At 45.9% G+C, this 22723-nt stretch overlaps 1 long non-coding RNA gene across 1 annotated transcript; it reads right to left on the bottom strand.

The window, feature by feature from the left end:
• Window positions 1–19060: 19060 nt before the first annotated feature.
• On the bottom strand, window positions 19061–20530 carry LOC117313294 (uncharacterized). Its single transcript, XR_004527760.2, has 3 exons — window positions 20384–20530; window positions 20101–20274; window positions 19061–19274 (listed from the first exon to the last, which is right to left on the bottom strand). It is a non-coding gene; the product is annotated as an uncharacterized lncRNA (long non-coding RNA).
• Window positions 20531–22723: the final 2193 nt, after the last annotated feature.

Genomic DNA, 22723 nt, shown 5'->3' with positions numbered 1-22723 from the left:
GTTACCCTTAGGTGGCAGCCAACCTGAGAGCATTTAAGAAATGTTGTGGGCTTCCCTAGTGGCGCAGTGGTTGAGAGTCCGCCTGCCGATGCAGGGAACATGGGTTCGTGTCCCGGTCCGGGAGGATCCCACGTGCCGCGAAGCGGCTGGACCCGTGCGCCAGGGCCGCTGAGCCTGCGCGTCCGGAGCCTGTGCTCCACAACGGGAGAGGCCACAGCGGTGAGAGGCCCGCGTACCGCAAAAAAAAAAAAAAAAAAATGTCGTAACACTCATGTTCCCAAATAACCGCCCTGCTTCCACCCCCAGCAGCCTGCAGTATTTCCAGAAATCTCCCCCCTTGGCTCCCTTCCCTTAGGCTGTCTCTTTCCTATGAAAATACAAAGAGCAGCCCATTGTGTTAATACTAGCAACTTAGAATAAATGATCCTATGAAATCCTTCCCGCTGGCTGGATCAACTCCCATAGGCAGTAATTGTTTTGCCAGGTGAGAGGCATGGTGGGAAGCACTGTGCTGAGAGGGTCAGGAAGTGCCTTAGACCAGCTTCCCACGGGGCTGGAGCCTGGCCTAGGCGAGCCCTGTAATGTGACGGCTAGGGACAAAGTGAGGTGTCCTCTAAAATCTTAGAAATAATGCCAACAAATTGCTCTCTACTTGTCAAATAGAAGATCAGCCCATAATAGATCAAAGTAGAAATGTACACCTGAAAGAAGGCTCATCACCTGTCGTGTGCTAGTTAATGGTGAACAACCAGCTTGCTGAGGGAAAGAAAAGACCCTGATTTGTAATGTTTGCCAGTTTCTCTGGTATAAACACCCTCACCATGCCTGATTTCCAGCTGCCAATGTGACACCACTGAAAGCAGAGTGGTGAAGAACACAGTCTGCTCTCCAGAGCTGGCCACACACACCACAACTCCAGAATCCAACTGAGGGCATTACGACATGTATAGAAAAAGTGTTTCCAGCACAAAAGGAGGTGCTCAGTCATCGTATCGCAGGGAAAGAAAATTTGCCTAGACAGACACTGGCTATGCCCAGATGAGTACTCTCCAGGAGAGAGCAAGGCTTGGCAATTTGAACTTTGGATATTTCCAAATCACCTGCCCTGCAAAATGAATGCATCATTATTTTTGGCTCAATGCCATTAAACTTCAACCTACCTAACACCTCTTATTCTATCCCATTCCCACCAAGAAACTTTTGATTGTGACCTGGCTTCGGGTGATGGTTTGCCTCCGAGGCGAATGTACACCAAACACATAGACTTCAACCCCCCTCAACAATGCTTTATTTCAGCAAAGTTTTTACAAAGTGGCTTTGAATTATGTTTTGATTTCCTGTGTAACTTAAGAACATAATGTATTAAGACGCTGATGGAAGTGTTCCAGTCTACAGATCAGTTCTATTTTTCAGTGTAAATTAATAAAATATCATATCAAAATGTCCCACTCAATCTCTCATGTGTCCTAGTGTAAATCCCTTTCTAAAAGCCCATCACTTCTGGAAGCTCATTAGAGCCCACATCTGAGCTTTCAAATACGAGAAAATACCTCAGGGTGCAGTGTCCAAACCAACACAGAGAATTCTACACAGCCCTGGTTAGCTTCCCCTGAAATGCCATGACCACCTTTCCATCTCCTTCCTTAAGGCTCACTTCTTAGCACTGTATCCTCTCTCCATGAATCAGATATCATGAGGATGTATTGAAAATCAGTGAAAACTCATTTGCTGCCATTGTACTTCAAGATGGCAAAATGCATTTGTCAGGATCCTTTCGTTGCATGCAACAGAAACCTCTTTGAAGCTAGCCCAGTCCCAAATTTACTAGATCATGTAACAGAAGCTGGGAGAGGGTCTTTTGATATCAGGGACTCACATGATGACGGAATTCTATCACACTATGTTGTCCTTATTCTCCCCTAGAGTAGATGGTCTCTCTTTGTACAGCATGGAGCACGGTCACAGGCAGCTCTGGATAGTCATCCTTATGGCCGCATATCTAGAGAAGGAAGGAAGCTTCTCTGTTAGCTCTGGCTAGGAGAATCCCCAGGGAGTTATTTTTTTTTCTTTTTCTTTTTTTGCCCAGTTGGGTACATTCTTTCTTGGGCCAATCACTGTGGCCAGGAAAACATGATAAGATGATTGACCCAGTCTTGGTCGTGAACCGTGTGATGTTGGTGGTACTTGTCATAAGAAAGATGAAGGAGGGGGTGTAGGACAGACACCTACAAGAGACCCACATGGACTGACTCACAGCTTGATTTAAGACAGAGTGATGCCCTTTCAATATATAAGGTGCGCTGTGATTATAAAGTCCTTTCACATTTATCAGTGGACATCTGAACCACACCTATTTTGATTTCTGACTTCTCTTAAAAAATAAAAGCTCTGGTAACTCTGAGCCAGCATTTTTCTAAGGCCATAATCATCTAGAGCTGATTAGACAGTTCGTCATGAACGCCATTTTTTCTTGATCACCTCTCTGAACCACTTTGCTCATTTAAGTTACTTGCTTTAGCTCTTATAGCCACCTGGGTTTGCTAATCCCTAACATCAACTCATTTCATTTATATTTATCCTGTGAGCGCTAATTATCCAAATTGTATAGATTTTAAACCAAGAGTCAGAGATTCAACTGACTTTCCTAGGATAACACAGTTAGAAGGTGAGATTCAGAACCTAGATCTTAGATTTAAGGTTGTTCAGGATTACCATATAAGGTTGTACAGGTTGTACACTGCACATTGTGTCTATGTGAATGGAGTCCTCTAGAGTTGTGTAGTTAACACTATATGTGGAAGCCCTAAGACTATTTTCCCTTTCATTTCACCACAGTTATAATACTGTCAAATATTTGGTTAAAAGAAGTCAATTGTCAATTCCTTCAAATGTTTATTATAGAACAAACACTCAGATGACTAAGAGAAATGATGAATGATCAGCTTGGAACAAAGACCAGCAAGTCTTGACATGGATAGATGCTTCATCCGACTTATGGAAATGATGCAGTTAAGTCTGCAATGAAGAACGTGCTCCCTAATGGCCATAATTGTGTTAAGGGTGATTTCTCTGTCTTGCAATTTCCCTTACTTTACAAGTAATCCAATCTCTTCCCAGATTTCAGTTTCCACATAATTAAAATGAGAGATTTGTACTCAATTTTTCAGAAAGACAGTAGTGCTTAATCCCAACTGAACATTAGAATCACCAGGGATCTTTTATTTACTTTTAACAGATGCTTAGGTCCCATCCCTAAAGATTTGAACAGAAACTTGACCAAAAAAGATATACATATGTTGGGATTTCCCTGGTGGTGCAGTGCTTAAGAATCCACCTGCCAATGCAAGGGACACGGGTTCGAGCCCTGGTCCAGGAAGATCCCACATGCCACGGAGCAGCTCAGCCTGTGCGCCACAACTACTGAGCCCACGATCCTAGAGCCCGTGCTCTGCAACAAGAGAAGCCACCACAATGAGAAGCCTGTGCACCGCAACGAAGAGTAGCCCCCGCTCGCCGCAACTAGAGAAAGCCCACGCACAGGAACAAAGACCCAACACAGCCAAAAATAAATAAATAAATTCATAAAAAAAAGATCTACGTATGTCAAAAAAGGAAAAAAGCACATGAAATATGCTCTCAACATCATTAGTCATTATAGAAATTCAAATTAAAATCACTGTGAAATGTATTATACACCCACACCCACAAGAATGGTGAGGATGTAGGGCAACTGGAACTCTCATTAACTGTTGATGGAAATGTAAACTGGTACAAGCACTTGCAAAACTGTTTGGCAACGTCTTAAAATGTTAAACATATACCCACTGTATGGTTCAGTCACTCCACTCCTAAATATTTACGCAAGAGAAAAGAAAACATACATCCATACGAAGACTTGTACATGGGTGTTCAGAGCAGTTTTGTTTATAATAGTCCCAAACTGGAAACAACTCAAATGCTCAGTGACAGGTGAATAGATAAAGAAATTGAGGTATATCCACACAAAGGAATGGAATACTACTCAGCAGTGAAAGGGAATTGACACACAACCACATGGGTAGATCTCAGAATAATTCTGAGTTAATGAAGCCAGACCGAAGAAAAAGAAAATACCATTTGATTACATTTGTGTAAAATTCTTGAAAATGGAAACTAATCTATAGCAACAGAAAGCAGATAAATGTCTGCCTGGTGGTGGGATGGGGGAGGATTACAAAGGGCATGAGGAAACTTTAGGTGGTGATGTCTCTGTTCATTATCTTGATAGTGGTGATGTATACTTATGCTGACAAATTGTTTATTATATACCAATAAGATAACGTATACAATACAATGTATATCAGTACAACTACGAAAATACTGCTACCTGGATCTCAGGTGCAAGATTCTGATTGAATTGGTCTAGGCATAGGTGTTTATTAAAAACTTCATATACACTTCTGTTGTACAGCTAGGGTTGGTTTTATGATTTTAGGTCATTACAGTTGTCCTGTGCCAGGTACTTTGAGAGAGTCCTTCCCTACTTTGTGGACTAGAGCAGAAAGGAATGCTCCCACCAGAGCTGATTCTCATCCAAAAGGATGCAAAGTGCTCAAATCCATTGCCTCAGTGCCCAGGGGTCAGGTCTGGCTGCTTGGAAGCTGGAGCTACCTTGGACTTTCACAGAATAGAAACATCCCTTCACCCCCAATGTTTATCCATCTCCTCCAGGCAGCCTGATGCCTTCTTGTGACTTCCTTTCCTTTCAAAGCTGCCTTGGGTGAGAATGTTGATGATATTTAACGTAGATAAAGATGTCAGTTGGGAGGGCTTGTATGTGTAGGAACAGTGTGATTTGCCCCAGCAAGCTGCCTTCTAGTAGCACCTGTCGGTACAACCTTGGGCAGGATGAGAGGCTGATACCAGATGCTTAGGCTTCAAAGCTAAGGCAGCAAAGTGTGGATCCAGAATCCCAGGAAGCAGAGGAGAAATCCCCCCCATCCCGATGCTCCCAGTGATGGCGGCGAAACGTGGCCAGTGGCATAGACCAGGGAACATGGCAGTCAGGAACTCTAACTAGGGGGATGCTGTTTTTGCCAAGGCTGTTTCTACTCAGCCCAGAGACACAGTGAGAAAGATATTGCTTTAAGTACCATTCTATTCTATATTTATTATTAGTTTGTGAAAGTCTTTTTTTTTTGTGTGTGTGTGGCACGCGGGCCTCTCACTGTTGTGGCCTCTTCCGATGCAGAGCACAGGCTCCGGACGTGCAGGCTCAGCGGCCATGACTCACGGGCCCAGCCGCTCCGCGGCATGTGGGATCTTCCCAGACCGGGACACAAACCCGCGTCCCCTGCATCGGCAGGCGGACTCTCAACCACTGGGCCACCAGGGAAGCCCCATTTAACCTCACCTGTAAAATGGAGATCAAAAGGTCTTTCTCATTTACTTCCACAGAGATATTGTGGGGATCAAATAAGAACATGGATGTGATCATGCCTTATAAACACAAAGGAATGATTATTTACATGCTTATCTCATTGTTTTATAGAACGTAGAAGCAAAGGCATAGACTCAATTGGTAGGAAGCTGGATAAACCTGAGGAATGACATCACTGCACAGTTTCCAGAAACTAGATTTGCTGTGTACATGACATGCTGGTACTGAAATCATAACATAACGATAATAGCTAAAATTCTTTGAACACTTACACTCTAGACATTCTGCTGAAGTGCACGTCTGTTTTTTACAAAGGAATTTTACAAAGGAAGGCACTGAGGATTAGGGAGGTTAACACCTTGTCCAAGGTCACACAGCCAGGAGTGAACTTGGGTCTTGACATGCCACAATCCAACTTCAGAGCCCATAGTTATAACCAGCTAAGCTTTCTCCTCCAAGGGGATGTCTCTCTGCTCAATATTTTAGTAAATATCTCATGTGCCCTCTGCAGACATTCTCTCTCAATCCCAAATCAGGCAGGGCTCTGCCAGGAATCAGGAGACAATGGGTCTTTGTTCTAGAATTTTCTGTGCTATCTGGAGATGAGACTGGATGTTTGTGATGGGGTTTTCAAAACAAATATTTTCCCTCAGAATCTGAAAATAAGCCTAATGAAATAAGATAGGGTTTTCAGATAGGTTGCAAAATGTAGGGTGATCTGCCTTTAGAGTTTCTGGTTAATATTCATCTGTTGAACACTTCATGTCCTCTAGGCTGTGTGTTAGGCATGGAGGGTAGACCAAAAATACAATTGTGTATTTGTATGCCTTACAGTACAAGTTGGTCAGGGAGAGGGGAAGACTGATAAATGTAATATGGCAGACAGACAGCAAACATCCTTAATATGTACATATTACAAAAATGCCTAAGAAGAACATTGTTGTCAAAGTTTCGTTGTTATGTAAAGTCACAGTTTGGGCTTCCCCGGTGGTGCAGTGGTTAAGAATCTGCCTGTCAATGCAGGGGACACGGGTTCGAGCCCTGGTCTGGGAAGATCCTACATGCCGCAAAGCAACTAAGCCCATACACCACAAGTACAAAACCTGCGCTCTGGAGCCCGCGAGCCACAACTACTAAGCCTGCAAGCCACAACTACTGAAGCCCACGCACCTAGAGCCCGTGCTCCTGAACAAGAGAAGCCACCGCAATGAGAAGCCCGTGCACTGCAATGAAGAGTAGCCCCCGCTCGCGGCAGCTAGAGAAAGCCCGCGCTCAGCAACGAAGACCCAACGCAGCCAAAAATAAAAAAATAAAATAAATTTTAAAAAATAAATAAAGTCACAGTTTATCTTTTTGTAAGGAATGAGTTCATAGAAAGGCAAATTAGGAATGCAATCTTTCCCAAATGACATCTTTCACTGATATGTATTTTTACTGCCAAATTTTTTTAAATGGGTAAAGGATTTCAAAATAACATAAGTTCCCATTTTGAGAAGGGAAATGATTTTGTAATGCAAAATTATTACCAAAACACTTATCTTTAAGAGGGGACGCAGATTTACAAATGCCTTCAGCCACTCTGACTAGAGGTGAGGTTGTAGAACAGGGTGTCTGCCCATTTCATCCCCCATGTGGACAGGTGCTTAACTCTGGCCTTCCCTGAGCAATTCCAGCCCCTACATTTGAGTTCTTTGATTTCAAAAGACTGTGCAGAGTCATCTGCAGGCAAACCAAGATTGAGTAGTGCTGATCATAAGAACTGAGTGGGGGCTTCCCTGGTGGCACAGTGGTTGAGAGTCCGCCTGCCGAAGCAGGGGACACGGTTTTGTGCCCTGGTCTGGGAAGATCCCACATGCCGCGGAGCGGCTGGGCCCGTGAGCCATGGTCCCTGAGCCTGCGCGTCCGGAGCCTGTGCTCCGCAACGGGAGAGGCCACAACAGTGAGAGGCCCGTGTACCGCAAAAAAAAAAAAAAAAAAAAAAAAGAATTGAGGGGACCCTGAAAATATTAGAGCTGTGTTCCATCAAAGAGAGGATGTGCCCAGGTAGTCTTGGGGAATCTCATAGCCTTGCCAGTTTGCAGCAAAATGGTCCAGATGGAAAATTCAGAGAAATCTCGGAGAAAATCCAATCTTCCTTTGAGAAGGACGAAGGATTTTGGCTCAGCTGCTAGACTGTGCTGCCTCCTAAGCCCCTCTTGCTGCCTTCAGCCTGTTTAACCTGCCCGGAAACTGTCCTCTGAGTCTTCCAGTGCCTTGGTCTGCAGGAATAACATTGAGTCACATGAGGAATCCATCCTTAAGGAACTCATGGTCAGGTTGACCCTCTGATCTGTCAGTTCATCAAGTGCCCTTGCCTCCCAGCTTGTTTACTTACGTTGTTCCCAGAACAATGTGACCCTGGAGAATTATTCATTTATTACCAGCTAATACTGTGTTATAAGTGAGAAAATAGATGAAATGCGCTTGGCCCACTGATGGGCACATAGAAGGTGATTCCAAAACAGCCTCTGTTACACCAGCAGTGTTGTGAGCAATCGTGTCTTCCTTCCTAACTCCACGGCAGGCCGTGGAGGCCAGGTGTGAAGTCCAGCTTCAGATTTCTGGTACTGTAGCAAGCGCTCGCATGCCAAAGCCCCAGAGCCATGCCCTTCCTGGGAGAGGTGTTTGCTCCATGCAGGGCTCCAACTTCCAAGCTGTTGGGGTGAACAAAGAAGATAAGGAAGGTGATCTGACCATCAACACACATCTCTCACCAGGACACTTACATTAGGACTGAACTGCAGAATCACTCACTTAGAGAAACTAGATATTCTCTAGGCAGTTCTCCAAACACTAACATTATGTAAGGGCACACTATTGCTTTCTTTGCAAGGCAAAGTAAAAACAACTTTAAGGGGTTGGCTTAGACTGAGTCAGTGAAAAGAGTAAAGAAGAAATCAACTTTCAATAATGAGCAACTATGTCCACCCCTATCCACTCCTACTGAGGGAGGTAGTGTTTTAATGAAAACGCACTGAACGGTGAAGAAACTCTAGGACCTCTTTAGATTTAATTACTGAAAAATGTAAACAGATCTTATCCATGAAAATGATTTTATTCCTACCCCTCATCACACAAATATTCTCTCTCTTGAATGAGTATCCCAGTCAATCAATTGGACAATGACCTAATATCTAGTCAGGCATAGCTGGGTGTAGGTAAACACTGTGATCGTGGCTAAACATTTTTTTTTAATTGGAGTAGAGTTGATGTACAATGTTGTGTTAATTTCTGCTGTACAGCAAAGTGATTCAGTTATACATATATATGCATTCTTTTTTAAAATATTCTTTTCCATTATGGTTTGTCCCAGGATATTAAATAAAGTTCCCTGTGCTATACAGTCGGACCTTGTTGTTTATCCATTCTATATATAATAGTTTACATCTGCTAATCCTAAACTGCCACTCCATCCCTCCCCCAATACCCTCCCCCTTGGCAACCCCAAGTCTGTTCTCTATATCTCTGAGTCTGTTTCTGTTTCTGGATCACGGCTAAACTTGACCCCATTATATGCACTGCTTACAAAAATAGAGGTGATCCTCTTAGGGACTACATGAAGTGTTTCCTGAAGCCCTGAGGCTCCAAGTGGAGCCCCAACCTGCTGCATTTCCCTCAGGGCTCTTTAGAAGATCATCTTGCTCTGGGACTTAACACCCTCTGGTGTGGTTTCTCCTCTTTGCCCGTTAAAGCTCAGGAGCCCGAAATGCTACTACCCTGGGCAGGGCTCTACCACTCTCAGCAGTCATGCATTTGAAGTGTCACTTTTACCTAAGAGATCTTTGCAATCTTTCAGTTGCTAGTGTTGCAAAAAGCAGCTGAAGCCTGGCAGGGTCAGTGGGAGGAAGATGAAGGTTGTGCACCGTGATGTGAGTTGATCATGATGTGAGCTATCTTTACCACTAAACTGGGAAAGGAGAAAGAGGAAGATGATGCAGACTTGCTTGATGGGAAAACAGATGGAGGTCTTTTGGACCAATGCTAAATGGAAGCAAGAATGAAGGCCTGATTTTTCATAGGCTTTCTTGTCCTGACTCCGTGGATCCATCTCTCTCTAGCAGGGATGCAATGATTTCCCAAATCATTCTCATTCTAGGAGGCCTCAGCAAAATATCTCAGACCCATCTCACTCAAGGGGTGTCCATCATGACCCTCCAGACACATTGCAGTCTAAGAGGGCTCTTGACTCCTCAGAAACAATGCAAACTAGGAGAACATATCAACATTCCCCAGATGCAGCTCTTCCTAGGAGAGCTTATCATGACTTCCCAGATCCATCTCTCTCCAGGAAGACCTGTCATACTGACCAGACATACCTCAATCCAGGAGGGCTTTTGACTCCTCAGACACTTCTTTACAACCCAGCAGGACATGTCATGATTCCCCAGTTTTGGCTTTTCATGTCCATTACTTCCTGCCCCAAACCAAAAGAAGTAATGAGATACTAGAAAGAGCCTCTGAGGACTCTCTCATCAGTCATTTTCAAAGGACAGTAAATATAAATATAATTTAGACTCTCTTCTCCATAAAAAAAAAAAGCAAGCAAAATCCTATTCTGGAAGTAAGAAGCTTCATGACTTCAAAGGCTCTTTTCCCAGACATAGGGAATTTCAGATAAACTCTAACCGGAAGTTATGGCTCGGGATCTACTTCCCACTGGAATGAAAGCAGGGTGGCCTCTGACCCAGACCTATCTTCCTTGTAGGATAGACCTTGACCATGGAGCTTTGATTCGGACTCCAAAGGAAACAGGAGACGAGCTTTTCTGTTTCAAACCTGACCTCACTCATTCTGGATGGGTCAACCTCCTGGAAATAAGGCTGGGTACAGGTTTTCTGGGTCTCAAACAGACTTCGTATTAACTGACACACAGTGAGAATCATAGAACCTTGGGAAGTGAGATGAAGGAATCATGGAGTTTGAAGATGAATTCTAAAATGCCAAAGCCATATTTTAAGATAAACCCAATCAGATGAGGAACTTGAAACTGGATTGTTTGTAGCAAAGGAGAAAAGCAGAGAAGATTGGGGGAGTCTGCCAAGTGGGGTAAGGAGCCAGAATAACAGAATGTAGAGGAAACAATGATGGAGATGCAGATGCCACTGGAATGTTACTTGGATTGGTTGCTCAGGGGAAAACGGGGATCTATGGCCAAATTCATTGAGAAAAATACGCCCAAGGAGAACATGAAAAATAAAGGGAAGCCTTGTGGCAGTGGCCTGGCACCTCCTCCCAACAGATTTGAAATCTGGCCTGGATATCACAGGATGGAGTAGATAGATCCAGTATTTTTGAACTAAAGCATTTTGCAGGTTTGTAAGCAAGAAGGTAGTAGAAGAACTTGCCGGTAAGAGGAGTGTTGAGGATATGTAACTCTTGTGACTGAGGGTACGGTCATAAGGGTGTAAAGACCCAGCTGCTACATCTGCCTCAGCTAACAATCGGGGCTCCCCCAGACCAGCAGCAATTTATTGGGCACCAACTCTTATCCTAGAAGAACTTGGGACTGGAGTTCTAACTAGGGGCACCCTCAGCTTCTCAGATATTTCAGTATAGAGGAAACACTGATTTTTCAATACTCTTAGGACATCGAGAGTTTGTTATGGTTAGGGTTTTTCTCTCTTTTACTTTTCTTAATTAAACAAATGCACATTTATTAGAGAAAAAAAAATCACAAAGGCCCTCAGCTTGAACTTCTGGCATCAGTGAAGGGTACAGTCAAGACCAGAGTTTGGGGGTGTCCTCCCCTCCCCCCCATGTTATGAATACACTGTAGCAACAACAAAAAATAAACAAATAAATAAAAGAGCCCTGTGCTATGTTTCATGTAAACTATAATTACAACCATTCAGAGAAACACTAATACAAACAAGTGATAACATTTTCAAATAAGGAGGAAGAGAATGAGCAGGAGAAGGGGTCTGACTTATATGAAGGGGAAACTATAAAGAAATGAAGCAAATGTTGGTCTATTCATGCCCAGGGCTCCTGCTCCCCATGCCTGTGAGGTGTGGGTGGGGCTCTCAGCAGGTGAGTTAGGCTGGGAAGAACAGGCCCAGCTCAGGTGGCTGTGTGCTCTGCCCTGGTGGGTTATACAGTGTTCTCTTCCTGTTTCTCAAGAGAAGACAACAGCGTTCTCGGATGTGCCACAGAACTTATACTTATCATTTAAAATAAAAATTCTAACCCGTAGATTTGTGTAAAGCTCATGGTTTGTGAAACACTTTTTAAAGGTAATTTTAAGAAGCCATAAAACAGGGCTGTGTGTGGGAAACAGTGACAGCAAATAAACTGTAGCAGCTATTAACTACCTGGCTGGAATGAACTCAAAGTGAACTTTTTCAGAAACTGGTTTCACCTGTCTATTAAAACCCCAGCCTATTAAAAACTTAGACTCCCTTGAAGCTTGAGAATGCAGCTTATGCTGGTAATTTTCCCTGCTGTCCTTGTTTGAAATGAACTTGAATTAAAGGAATTTTTGTCATTTTTCTGAACCCACACATAACAGGATGCAATTTTGTTTGTTTTTGTTGTCTTTTGTTTTCTCCCCTACTCCTCCCCTTCCTCCCCCTCCCCCTCCCCGCCTCCTCCCCCTCCTCCCCTCCTCCTCCTTCTCCTCCCCCTTCTCCCCCTCCTCCCCCTTCTCCTCCTCCTTTCTTCCTGGTTGATCTAGGAGCTGGGGCTCCAACAATGAACAGGACCCAGGTACTGCCCTCAAAGAGCCCATGCTGGTGTTCATGTGCCCCTGATGAGGGTCAGCATGAGCAGAGGTGGGTAAGTGGATGTGTAAATAGTCAACTTCAGGATATGGAGCAAGAAGACAAAGAGCCTGAGAACTGCCATTCAAACTACAGGTTGATACACAGAAAATACAGCAGCAGGAGCCAGTGCACAGGGAGGTGAAATCACCAGAGCTGGCCGACAATGAAATGATTCACCCCATTCAATGCTGGGGAATGTGTCCCTCTTCTCCACAGATGGTACGCTGTGCAGAAACTGTCCACGTGTTCGCCTCTGGCCCTGGACTGAGTCTTAGGCATCTTTGTGTTTGATTTCCCAGCATTACCATCTACCACCCTTCCCGGCACAGAGCAGGGGTTAGTAAATAATTGTTGGGTTAAGCAAACATTCAAGAAGGAATGTCCTCACTCGGTGGGAGGTTGAACTAGAAGATTCCTTTCTACTCTGAGGTTTTCTGATTATAGAGAGAGCCTGGCATGTGACAGGTGCTCACTAAATATTGAATCAGACGATGTCTGCTTAGGATTGAGTTTATTTGTACCCATGTTTTAGCTCCCATATAAATCAGCTTGCCTTTTTCTATAAGTGTAGTAATCCCTAACCGAGCACTTTGCTAATCGATTTGCATGCATTACCTCATTTACTTCTCACAACAAACCTAGGAGGTAGTATTTTGGTTCCTGTTGCTGCCTGACAAACTGCCCCATAATTTAATGGCTTAAAACAACAATTTATTATTATCTGTCATGGTTTGTGGGTTGGCTGGGCTCCGTGGGGCCATACTTTTTGGGGTCTCACGGGGCTGCAGTCAGATGTTGACTGGGACCACATGCGTTTGAAGGCCCAGTGGTTCTGGACATCAAAGATGGCTCCTTCACTTGGCTGGCAGTGATGCTGGCTGTCGGCCGACGCCTACACCACGACCTCTCCCAGGGCTTGGGCTTCTCACAGTATGGTGGCTGGGTTCCAACAGGGCACGTTATAAGAGACCCAGACAAAATGACTTAGACTCATATGATCTAGCCTTGGAAATCCCAGAAATTGCTTCTGTTACATTCTAATGTTCAAGCAAGTCACTGAGGCCAGCCCAGATGCAAGAGGATGAGAACTAGATTCCATCTTTTGATGGCAAGATCATTTCAGAAGAGCAGTGGGGATGGGAAACACTGTTGTAGGCATTTAAGAAAGATACCATCTGCCCTAAGTATGTACTATTAATAACCCGTTCTACAGGTGAGGAACTTTTGCAACGATTAGCTAGGTGATATCGTTAGCTGGCTTATTTAAGATCACCAGATCCACAGTCCTTCTGATTTCTTCACCATTATGCTTGACCTAAGACAGTGTTCTAGAACTTTAATAATGAAAGAGTCACCCCTTTCAAAGATACAGGATTAATTTCAAGAATATAAAAACAGAAATTCTACTAAAATTTATAAACTAGAAATATAATAATAATTTATAAACTAGAAATATAGTTCTAGTGGGATCTGGGATGTCATGTTTGAGAAATACTATTTAAGGAAGGACTAACATTCGTTGAGTTGCTCCAGTGGTCCACGTTCTTACACACTATATATAAACTCATTTAATCCTCACAATAATCTTTTTCCTTCAGATGAAAAATGAAATTTTGAGAGGTTAAATAACTTGCCTAAAGTCACACCGTCACTAAGTGATAGAGGCAGGATTTAAACACAGGTGTGTCCCAGTCCACTTTCCATGTGCTTTCCATGCAGCTCCATGGTGCAGGTTGGGCTCCCAGGGATCAGACTCTGAGATGAGATTAGCATGAAGGAAGTTAACTGAGGAGTGCTCAGGGACCACACCTGTGAGGGAAAGCAAAGACACAGGACATGGCAAAAGAGAAGGTGGGCTGTGATGCAGTCAGAACAAAGAACTCAGCAGGTCCATGAAGCCCTCTGAAGCTGGCATAGCCCTTCAGAGTTGTCACGATTAGGAGCAAGGGGTCTGGACCTTTACTACCACCCTATCCACCATAGCAGGCATCACAGTAGATGGTTGCAGAATAAACAAATGCATTAGTGGTCAATCCAGAGGGAAGTGTAAAAGGGAGGCAGCATCACAGAGGGGAGGGATCGCGATGGGTAAGGGCAGCCAGCCCTAGCTCTGGGCCAGGAGAGTCTTTCCTGCAGGGCTCTAGAATATTCAGTGCCCCCCTCAAAAGGAGAAGCCAGATCTCTAAGCCTAAGCAAAGTGCTAAGATGAACACTCCAATTTCCTCTATGTAACCTGTCCTAGGAGCCCTCAGGGCAAGCTGGTACATTTTTAATGTTGTTGAGCTTAGGCATGACCCCACATTGAATCAACTTACAGTATTGAATTTATTTACTCTAGGATTCCAAGTTGTGACACACACCCAATGAAGAGTTCCTAAAAGTAAATAATTCAGGAGCTGTTCGCTCATAGAGGCCGGTGATGAGAAATTGCTAATCATAAAGACAGTCATCTTCAAAGGGCAGCCGCCCAAGAGGGTGGGATGGAATAAAGGAACCGCATGTTTCCCAGTCCTCAGCATTCAGTCTCTGTGGGAAACGGGAAGAAGGAGAGCAGGGAGAATTAGAAGTCAAGAGGGAAGAGGAAAAGATGAGACAACTTAAGGGAAATAGGATTGATTTATTGAATATATGTTATCTCACTTAATCCTTTTTACAACCCTATGAACTACTCTTTTTTTTTTTTTTTTTTTTTTTGCGGTATGCGGGCCTCTCACTGTTGTGCCCTCTTCCATTGCGGAGCCCAGGTTCCAGACGCGCAGGCTCAGCGGCCATGGCTCACGGGCCCAGCCTCTCCGCGGCATGTGGGATCTTCCCGGTTCGGGGCACGAACTCGTGTCCCCTGCATCGGCAGGCGGACTCTCAACCACTGCGCCACCAGGGAAGCCCTGAACTACTCTTTTTTTAAAAAATTTTTATTGGCGTATAGTTGATTTACAATGTTGTGTTAGTTTCTGCTGTACAGCAAAGTGAATCAGTTATACATATACATATAACCACTCTTTTTAATATTATTTTCCCATATAGGTCATTACAGAGTACTGAGCAGAGTTCCCTGTGCTGTACAGTAGATCCTTATTAGTTATCTAATTTTTTTTAAAGTCTTTACTGAATTTGTTACAATACTGCTTCTGTTTTATGTTTTGGTTTGTTGGCCGCGAGGCATGTGGGATCTTAGCTCCTCCACCAGGGATCGAACCTGCACCCCCTGCATTGGAAGGTGAAGTCCCAACCACTGGACCTCCAGGGAAGTCCCTAGTTATCTATTTTATGTATAGTAGTGTGTATATGTCAATCCCAATCTCCCAATTCATCCCTCTCCCCATTTCCCCCCAGTAACCATAAGTTTGTTTTCTATATCTGTGACTCTATTTCTGTTTTGTAAATAAGTTCATTTGTACCATTTTTTTAGATTCCACATATAAGTGATATCATAAGATACTTGTCTTTCTCTTGTCTGACTTCACTTAGTATGATAATCTCTAGGTCCCTCCATGTTGCTGCAAATGGCATTATTTCATTCTTTTTTATGGCTGAGTGATATTCCATTGTGTATATGTCCCACATCTTCTTTATCCATTCCTCTGTTGATAGACATTTAGGTTGCTTCCATGTCTTGTCTATTGTAAAGAGTGCTGCAATGAACACTGGGGTGCGTGTATACTTTCGGATTATGGTTTTCTCTGGATATATGCCCAGGAGTGGAATTGTTGGATCATATGGTAGTTCTATTTTTAGTTTTTTAAGGAAGCTCCATACTGTTCTCCATAGTGGTTGTACCAGCTTACATTCCCACCAACAGTGTAGGAGGGTTCCCTTTTCTCCACACCCTCTCCAGCAATTATTGTTTGTAGATTTTGTGATGATGGCCATTCTGACTGGTGTGAGGTGGTACCTCACTGTAGTTTTGATTTGCATTTCCCTGATAATTAGTGATGTTTAGCATCTTTTCATGTGCTTTTTGGCCATCTGTATGTCTTCTTCTTTCTTTCTTTCTGTTTTGGCCATGCTGTTTGGCTTGTGGGATCTTAGTTCCCCACCCAGGGATAGAACCCAGGCCTTGGCAGTGAAAGCTCCGAGTCCTAACCACTGGACCATCAAGGAACTCCCTGTATGTCTTCTTTGAAGAAATGGCTACTTAGATCATCTGCCTGGTTTTTGATTGGGTTGTTCATTTTTTTTTTTGATATAGAGCTGCATGAACGTATTACATTTTGGAGATTAATCCCTTGTCGGTTGCTTCATTTGCAAATATTTTCTCCCATTCTCTGGTTTGTCTTTTCATTTTATTTATGGTTTCTTTTGCTGTGCAGAAGCTTTTAAATTTAATTAGGTCCCATTTGTTTATTTTTGTTTTTATTTTCATTACTCTAGGCAGTGGATTAAAAAAGATATCGCTGCGATTTAGGTCAGAGTGTTCTACCTATGTTTTCTTCTAAGAGTTTTATAGTGTCTGACCTTACATTTAGGTCTTTGAACTACTCTTATTACAAGCTTTTCAGAGGAGGAAATTGAGATTCAAAAGGACTAATTGCAATCTCATGGGTGTGGGAAGAAATAGGAAGGGAAGGAGAAAGGAGTGAAGGGAGGAGAGAAGGGAAGAGACTGGAGTTGGGCAGGTTGATCAGAAAAGGGGGACAATTTTTGAAATGTTGCCAAAACATACTCATGCTGCCAGAACACCATGCTTCCTCCCTCTGCACCCAAACTGGGAAACCAAGAGGGACATAAGTCCCTGAACCCCCAGACCTCATTCTACCTTCTCCTTCTCCCTTCTCATACCTGCAGATCCTGCCTGAGGCACCCAAAGACCTCTGGTGGCTTGTCTTTCCAGAGGTTTTAAACACGTGATCACAGAAATCAGTTTTGGCTTCAATTCTAATAGAATTTTCTTTTTTAATTTATTTTTAAAATTTTTATTTTTATTTATTTATTTTGACTGCGTTGGGCCTTTGTTGCTATGCGCAGGCTTTCTCTAGTTGCAGCGAGCAGACCCACTCTTTGTTGTGGTGCGCGGGCTTCTCATTGTGGTGGCTTCTCTTGTTGCGGAGCACAGGTTCTAGGTGCGTGGGCTTCGGTAGTTATGACACATGGGCTCAGTAGTGGTGGCGCACAGGCTTAGTTGCTCCACAGCATGTGGGATCTTCCTGAAACAGGGCTCGAACCCGTGTCCCCTGCATTGGCATGCAGATTCTTAACCACTGTGCCACCAGGGAAGCCCCTACTGATAGAATTTTCAACAATAAAATGAACACTCTCTGTACTACAGGAACTTTCAAATATGTTATTTCCTTTACTCTTCACAATAACCGTGCCAAAATAAAGAATTATTATTTCTATTTTTGTAGAAGATGAATCTGAAGCTCTGAGAGCTTGAGTAACTGGTCCAAGATCACACAGCTTGTGTCAGAACTGGTATTCTAAGCCAGGTTGGAGCCTACACACTTTTCACTTGACCGTCTTGCCTCAAAATTACTGAGGTCCATAAACCCCACATATATTGCCCTGGTCTTGCTTTTGATTGATCCAAACATTCAGGGTCCATCAGGGGCTGCAAATTTTGCATCGATCAGTTACCAGTACTGGGCATTTTATCTTTATTTAGGTAGTTCAATTTTTTTTTTTTGGTGACTGTTGGTATCCAAATAGCATACAGGCCTCCCTCAAATAAATTAAACTTCCCATCTGTACTGAGTCATTTGGCAAGAAGTGGTTCACAGCCAGTGCAAATAGAGGAAGAATGCAGGGAAAGGGGTGGGGTGGGGTCGGGGAAGACGTTTGTAATGTATGGAGCTGTGAGTGCCAGCACCGCATTTTTGCCTCCCCGCAAATAACCAGCACCCCCATGTCAGTATTCACCCAAGAAGCTATTCAGTCTCTACTTTGGGCCTGTAGTCCCTTAGTGACCCCACAGCCAGCACCCACTGCCCCGTGCCTTTGGCAATCATCCTTGGCCTGGGACTGGCTCTATCCTGTGTGGATGCTGCCAATAGCCCCTCAAAGGATGGGAGCCCTGAGGCTCTGCCCTTCTGCAAGGTGGCTGGGAGGGACTAGGTGCTCCCAGGTCCTGGCAGTGCACTGAGAGATGGGTGCGAGCATTGAGTGAGGGTTGACAAGCTAGAGCCGGAGAGAAGAGGACCATTCTGGAAGCACACCCAAAAAACAGACGGCACTGCCCTCTCAGAACCGAACGAGGAGGCAGGAACCCCCCCAAACAGTCACACTGTGACCACTGCTCTCAGGCAACCAAGGAGGTGCGTGAAAGAGGGGGTGGAAAGATGTTATTTCTTGGGGCATATGGAAGAACTGGAGTCAAGCAAATGCCAGGGACAATGTCAAAATGGCTTTAATCCTCAACCCTGGGTGGTGAAAAGAAAAAAAATATGGATATATAATTTCTCTTAGCGCCGAGTTTGAGATCCCCTCTGCCATTTACCATTGTGGGACCTGGCACAAGGCACAGAAACCAAAGGCGGGTTATAATTCCTCTGGACAAGACTGCCAGGGAGGATTCAAGGGCTGGCACACACGGGGCGCAGGAAAAGTTAGTTCCCTTCTCTCTCACCCCCTCGGAAGGATTAGGAAGGATGCTTTGCTTTCTTCCGAGGTCGAGACCTCGAGGAAGAGCAGGGCTTGCGACTGCTTTCGGAATTCTCTAAGGGGAGGGCCCTGGGCGTGGCGGGCCGCAGCTGCCTCGAGGGCCCGCTACAAAGAGGCATTGTTCCCGGCCTGCCGGCTGGGCGGCGCTGGCTCCGCCGCGGGCCCGGGAGTGGGCAGGTTTGCTCCCGCCGAGGAGCAAGCACGGGGGCCAACCTCCAACAATAGTTTTGTTAAAAATCAGGAATGCAGCAAAGCGCCAGAGGCCGTTTATTTTCCCTTGGGGTGGGCCGGAGAGAAAACCGCTCCCTTTCCTGGGCGGGATCGAGTCTTGTCCCGCCGGCGGTGTGGCCGCACCAAGTTCCGAGGTCCCCGGGGAGGCGGCATGGTGACCTCCAGGCCCCTTCCTCTCGGCAACTGCGCTCCTTTCGCAGCCCCACTCAGCCTGTTTTCTTCGGCGCCTGAAAAAGATGTTACGGCTCACAGGACCGAAACCGGGATAAACTTAAGCTACCCTCACCCCACTGTAGTACCGGGAGATGGAAAAATAGACACACACACACACACACACACACACACACACACACACACACACACACACCTCGTTCCCTTCTACACACACACACACACACACACACACACACCTCGTTCCCTTCTACAAGGACACGCGGCGCCTCCTTTGACAACTTCCCAGCCCCACGACGGCGGTGGTGGGGAGGGCGTCTCCGCTTGGAGGAGGGCGGCTGGGTCGCCACCCAGTTCCCTGGGGGCTTGTCCGCTGCCTCCGGGGCTCCCTTCCCGAGGCCAGGGCTCGAAAGAGGAGGGAACGGGGATTTGAGAGAATCTTTCTTCCCTGTGATCGCTGTCGGCCGTGCCCGCCTGCGGGTCTGGGGTCCTGCCCCCGCCGCTCCCGACACCCACCCGCTCCCTGCATCTCTGGTGACACTCGGCACTGCGGGGAGGATGAGGTCAAAGAAGTAGGCCGAGTCCAGATGGGAGAGCCAGACTCCTTCCCGCTGGCCGGATCGTGCCCTTCCTCGGTAGCCTTTGAGCATCAGAGGGAAGGAAGCCTTAGACTCTTCCCAGAAAGTTGCGCTCTCATCTACCCAATTCTGCGTTACCCTCTGGGCCCCCCTTGGACCCGCTGGAGACCCGGGTGGAACCCGATCCCAGCTCGGGAAGGCGTCTGGGGCGTCGGAGGCCAGCCCTCGGCTCCGGGATCCGAGCCCCGCTCGCCCCTTCTGGATCCTACCTGTGCGCGGCGCCCACACAACACTGGTGACCCACCTGGGAAGGGCTGGGCTGTGCTAGCCACGTGGAGCGTCATTTATTCACGTACACCGAGAAAGGGAGGCTGGGGTCCACACCTGTGAGTTCGCCTGCAGGTGCGTCTCCTCGCTGCTGGCAAGCCCAGTGGGAGGCCGGAGCCGGCGAAGTTGCTGGAAAACGGTGAACTCAGAGCTGGAGAGTTAGATGAATAAAAGGTATGGGGACATTAGGCTCGGACAGTCTGTTAACCCATCTCAACGTGACCAGATACTTCCGTGAGCCCCATAAGGCTCGCCCTTACCTAGATCCGTGTCCCCTTCCTCCTCTCTTTTGTGATGCGCCCCATCTGAGGTGTGTTAATACACGCACTCAGGTTACGGTTTAGTCGGGCTGTTTTTTGCACATGTATCTCTGCAATCTTCCTCTGTGGGCTGATTTCACAGGTTTACCGGCAGAGGGCAACCTTATTCTACGTTCTCGAGGGCTCCTGGGCACGTCTCCTCTCTCCACCCAACCGCTGAGGTGGGACTTATGTCTGCCCTGTTTACAGCCATGACGTTCCCTTTCCTCATCGGGGTCCTCCAGAAGATCCAGCAGTGCTGGCTTCCCCCTCATTCGCAGTAAGGCTTAGGGGAGAGGGTCCCTGCGCATGTCCTCTCTAGCACAGCCAGTGTGAGCTGACTCCGTCCTGGTGACTCTCCTTTTATTCCCCCTCCTGAGAGCTGTTCACATTTTAAGGAGCCACAAGGCCCCCACCTGAAGGAAAGCAGGCCCAGGGAGGGAGGGCGTTGGTGTGTGTGCATGGGCGCATGCAGGGAGACAGAGAAAGAGAGAGCAGGACGGCTGAGCAGCCTCTGCAAGAGGGTGAGGGAAGGCTTTCCCTGCTTTCTGAAATCCTTTCATTTTCCAGTTCAGCTAGCTTGTGGGAGCCCCTGCTCTGTGCCAGGCACTGGGTTGCACACTGTCTTCCTTAGGGGATGAGCTCTGGGCTTGGAGCTGTAAGCCAGCTGGATTCTGGCTCGCTCCCTGTGAATTTCCTTTTAGAGAAGCACGTCTTGTTCATAGCATTTCCTATAAGTAATCAAACACTTGTACAGTCATTTTATCCGTTCAAGGCGTATTTCTATGTGCCAGTATAGGACCCCTGGCCGAGCTTGTAGTCAGACAATAAGCAATACATATAATAACTAGAGCATGTCTGTTGGAAGGGGGCCGATTGTATAGGGCTTTGCAGACATTTTATAGGCTCTAATGTGAATGATACGGGGACCCATTCGTGGGTTTTGCCCAACAGGTGGATACTTACTCTTCACAAGGATCACACTTGGCTGTGAATAGGAGGTAACAACAAAATGAGGGCCATGGTGATGATCCGGGGAGGTTCTCTCGGGGCAGGGGTGGAAAGAGGTGCTCAGATTCTGGATGTAGTTTTCAAAGTAGTAGAAAAAAGATTCCTGCCCTCCTGTGAGGTATGAAGGAAATCGAAGGTGACTCCAAGCAGTTGGAAGGATAGAGCTGCTGCTGAATGAGACTGGAAGACTGTGGAGGAAAGGTGGAGTAGAGCTGTATTTTGGACATATTCAGGGTGAGGTATCTATTAGAAAAGCCAGTGGAGAGGTTGGCTAGGCAGACACTCGTGTCTCGGGAGGGCTGGGCTGGAGATGGAAATGGGGGGTTGTCGGGATAAATATAGGTGGTGCTGAAAACCCTAAGGATGGAGAGATCAGCGAGAGGATGAGTGAGACACAGGAGTCCAGCCCTGAGCCCAAGGCACCATCGTGCACATCACAGCTCCCATGATCCTCTCTGGCTCATGGCTCAGGCACAGGGCCTGCTCAGAGAGCATCTGGTAAATGGACAAACCATTTACCATCTGGTAAATGACTCTTACTTGCATCACACGTAAAATGAAAATAAACGTGGTACTCACCTCAGAAGGTTGTCTTCAGGAAAAGTTAAATGAGGTCACAAAAGTGAAAATGCCTTACAAGTAGCAGGCGCTCAGTGTACCTTAAAAATGTAGGTTCGAGGGCTTCCCTGGTGGCGCAGTTGTTGAGGGTCCGCCTGCCGATGCACGGGACACAGGTTTGTGCCCCGGTCCGGGAAGATCCCACATGCCGCGGAGCGGCTGGGCCTGTGAGCCATGGCCGCGGAGCCTGTGCGTCCGGAGCCTGTGCTCCGCAACGGGAGAGGCCACAACACTGAGAGGCCCGCGTACTGCAAAAAAAAAAAAAAAAAAAAAGTAGGTTCGATGATCTCATCCTCTTCTCTCTTGTTTGTAACTCAGGTTTATATGAACTTTACAGCTTATATTTCTTGATGCTATCGTCACAATAAATTCCTGATGCGTGCAGGCCAAACATTGTTATTCTCATTTTATGGGTGAGGAACGTGGGCTTCGGGAGGTCAAATAACTTCCTGAAGGCTCACCTCTGATAGTAATTCCACTGGCTTATGTATCTGCGTATGTCCGTGTCAGGCACTGGGTTACTGATTTTGCTTGCATCTTGCAAGGACACTCTTGAGGTGGGTATTATCATCTCCATTTGCAAATAAGGAAACTGAAGCATGGAGAGGATGGGTCACTTAGCCAAGGCCACGTGGTGAGTGCCCGGGTCATGAGCGAACCTCCCAATCCTGC

Source organism: Tursiops truncatus, chromosome 8 (assembly GCF_011762595.2).
Source record: "Tursiops truncatus isolate mTurTru1 chromosome 8, mTurTru1.mat.Y, whole genome shotgun sequence".
Taxonomy (NCBI): Eukaryota; Metazoa; Chordata; class Mammalia; order Artiodactyla; family Delphinidae; genus Tursiops; species Tursiops truncatus.
Note: the sequence above shows the minus strand (reverse complement) of the source record. Positions and strands in the feature narration are given on the sequence as shown.